Raw genomic sequence first — 3,907 nt, 5'->3', positions numbered from 1 at the left:
GTGCTTGTCTGACATAAGAAGCCCTAGGTTTGATTTCCATCATTGAGTAAAATCAGCTGTGTGGAGCAAGCACACTTATAATTCCAGCACCCAGGAGGTGGAGGCAAAAAGATCAAGAATTCAGTCATTCTTGGCTAGATCACAAGTTCAAGGGCAGCCTAGGATACATGAGGCCCTATTTTAAAAAGAAGATGGAATCCAGATAGTTTCTAAAAGAATGTTCCAGGGCTTGCTTAGGCAGCACATATGCTAAAATTGGAACTACAGGAAAATTAGCATGGCCCTGCATAAGGAGAACATGTAAATTCATGAGGCGTTCCATATTTTTCTGAAAAGAAAGTTGGCTTTGCCCATTTCTTATTTAAAAAAATAAAAATTTAAAAACTTGATGTAAAATACTATGTTCCAGGAGCTGGAGAGATGGCTCAGCAGTTAAGAGCATTTGATGCTCTTCCAGAGGTCCGGGATTCAACCTACATGGAACTCACAACTGTCTGTAACCCCAGTCCCAGGTATCCCAACACCCTCTCTAGCTGCTAAGGGCACTGCATGCATGTGGCACACAGACAAGCATGCAGGCAAAACACCTATGCACATTAAATTAAATTAAATTAAATTAAATTAAATTAAATTAAATTAAAAATAATTTTGCGCTCTTGTCTCTGGAATATTTTCTCCAGGCATTTGACTTTTTAAAAATATTTTACTATTGCACATGTATTGTTTGTGTTTGTCTGCATGTATGTCTGTATGCCACATGCATGCCTGGTGCCTGACAAAGGAAGAAGGCATCAGATCCCCCTGGAACTGGTGTTACAGACAACTGTGAGCTCCAGATGGCTGCTGGGAATACCCAGGTCCTCTGGAAGAGTTGCCAGTGCTCTTAACCATTGAAGAAGACCCTGAAACCAGACCAGGTGCCTGGAAGTATCAGAAACCAGCCTGGATAGTTGGAAAATGTTAGACCAGAGTCACTTGGAAAGAACACACTCCAACCTGTTGATCTGCCTGTACACTGTGCAGTGTGTTCCCCAGCTTTTGTGAACTGTCACCCATTTTGGGGTGGGCTTTGGAGATACAGCTATCTTTGAGTCGTTTTTGTTTTTCTAAGTAGCCCCTCCCCCATTGTCTTAGTTAGAGTTTCTGTTGCTAAGAAGCGACACCATGACCACAGAAACTTTTATAAAGGAAAACATTTAATTCTGGCTGGATGACAGTTTCAGAGGTTTAGTCCATTATTGAAATGGTGGGACATGGCGATGTGCAAGCAGACATGGTGCTGGAGAAGGAGCTGAGAATTCTACATCTTGAACCACAGGCAACAGGAAGTGAATTGTGTCCCACAGTGAGCATAGTTTGAGCATGTGAGACCTCAGTGCCCATCCCCACAATAACATACTTCCTCCAACAAGGCCATATCTCCTAATAGTGCTACTCCCTATAGGCCAAGCACCCAAACACATGAGTCTATGGGGGCCATACCTATCCAAACCACCACCCCTATACTCCTAAAGTAACCCCAATAAAACTCTTTGGCTCACCGGTTGGACTTTGGTGGTATGTGTACTTTGGTCTGTCATGGGTTTCCTATCTAGGGTGAGCAGATGTGTGTGTTGTGTCTTCCCAGGAATTTTTTGTCACACAACACCAAAATAAATCTTCCTTCCTCCCTCAGGTGGATTCCTATCGGGTATTGGGTAACATCGATATAAAAAGTAACTAACACTTGTGTCTATAATCTACAGGATGAGGAACCGTAACAAGATACTCATTTTCAATGGTTATGATGGTCAATATTTTAAATAATTCTCAGCTCTTTTTCTTTGTCTATGATTATGGAATAGGTCAATTCATTACTCATGGCAATTGATCTATATCATATGAGAAAGTTTCTAGACCTGTTCTGGGGACTGGGAATACAAGAGAAAAGAGAACAACTATCATGGAACTTATATCCTAGAAGGCCGATATTTTAGGATTTTATTTTAAGTTTTTAATTATGTGTGTGTGTATCTGTGTCTGAGTACGTACAGATAAGTGCAGGTGCCTATGGGGCCTGAAGAAGGCATTGGATCCCTTGGAGCTGTACTTAAAGTGCTTGTGAGCCATCCAACATGGGTGCTAGAAACTGAGCCCAGGTCCTCTGCAAGACCAGCAAGCATTCTTAACTGCTGGGCTCTCCAGCCCTAGTAGGTATCCTGTAAAAATGGGTGAGTAAGTAAATGAATATTATACTAGATAATGGTAAGGACTGGGAAAGATAAAACAAAAACCGAAGACTAGACAAGGACTATGACACTTGTAAAGGACACAAGACTATAGGAAGCTTTCGCTGGAAAGACCTGGGGAAAACAGAGAACTGAAGATTATTCCAGATCACCACAGACTCCAGAATGGCAAAGGTCTGGAGGGAGTGACCTGAGCACTGAGGAAGGGGAAGACACCTGTGGGACTACAGCGGAGAAAATGAAGATGAGGCCTGTAGGGGATGAAGTCGGGAATGAGGAGGAGCCAAGACCAGGACCCGATGTGACCGTCACTGGTCATGAGAACGTTTTGACTGAGGCTGAGAAGGCCAGAAGGCCAGTAAGGAAGCTGTTGAAATAATTATAACAAAAAAATTATAACAAAAAGGCTGGCTAATTTAGACACAATAGAAATTTATTTCTCACAGTTCTGGATCCTGGGAAATCCAGAATCAAAGCATCCTATATCTATCATACTATATCTGCTGAGGGTAATGTCGGCTAAGGGTCTGTTTCTCATGGGCGGATCATTATGTGTATCTGCGAGGCAGAAGGCAGTGCAAAAGGGCCACCGTAGTTGCCTCCAGCCCCCTTTTATTTGTGTGTGTGCACATGTATGTGTGCGTGCATGCGAGCATGTGTGTGTGTGTGTGTGTGTGTGAGTGAGTGTGTGTGGTTTGTGGAAGGAAACTGACTCATAATTACCCTCAGGAATGAGGTGTTTTAGGAGAAAGGCCTTGAGGCCATGATTGGGTCGCAAGCCGAGAGTAAAAGCATTACAAACAAGCAACTTTACGTATGAAACATCACAGCCTTAAAGGGGAGAAGAGACTTGCTCATAAAACCTGGAGAGAAGCTTCATTATGGGTAAGAATAAGAGATGGGGGCAGGGGATGGGGACTCATCATGAGAAAGAGCCATTTGGGGGTGGGGGGATGGGGATGAGGGGGAAGCGCCTTCAGAAAAATCCATGGAACAAAGAAAACAACTATCTTTTTTATAATCTTTGAGAGAGCAGGAAGTTTCACATCACAAGATTTAGTTCAATAGAGAATCCATGACAGAGCACAGAAGAGCCAGGTACTGTTTAGGACTGTAAATTAGAAACTTCCTAACTCTGTTCCAAGGAGAGAGCTGCCAGGGGTCTGTCTTCAAGGCTGTGGAATCTGGACTGTTAGGAGTGATTACTGTCTTTAGGAGGCATGACCACGTTCTAACAAGCGTGTTGTCTTTCTCGTTGTTTTGAATCAAGATTTTGCTGTGTATCCTAGGCTGATCTCCAACTTGTGATCCTTCTGCTTTGGGCTCCTTGGTGCTGGGATTACTTCTAGCCCTTTTATAAGAACAATAATCCCATTCATAACCAATCCTTTCCAAAAGCTCTGGTTTTCATGCACTATGACCTAGTGTGAATTTTAGAGAGACGAAAACATTCAAGCCATATTTTTCATGTTTTAATATCACAGAAATCAATATCCCTGTCCAAGCAGCTATCAACAATGTGAGAGAGATGAGGCTATCTTGGATCAGACTCACGTGAGTAATGTTGTGCCCATGTTGAGAATCCCCCAAAGACCACCAAGGAGTGGGTTTCCAATGGAAGCACACAAGGGTCTTCTTATTTTCAGGTTCGAACCTGGACTACCATCCTATGCTCCAAT

At 42.9% G+C, this 3,907-nt stretch overlaps 1 pseudogene; it reads left to right on the top strand.

Annotated features, from left to right (window-relative positions):
* The first annotated feature begins 229 nt into the window (after positions 1-229).
* LOC118584905 lies at positions 230-328 on the top strand (annotated as a pseudogene).
* Positions 329-3,907: the final 3,579 nt, after the last annotated feature.

Source organism: Onychomys torridus, chromosome 5 (genome assembly GCF_903995425.1).
Source record: "Onychomys torridus chromosome 5, mOncTor1.1, whole genome shotgun sequence".
Lineage (NCBI taxonomy): Eukaryota > Metazoa > Chordata > Mammalia > Rodentia > Cricetidae > Onychomys > Onychomys torridus.
This window is presented reverse-complemented; position numbering and strand designations above follow the sequence as displayed.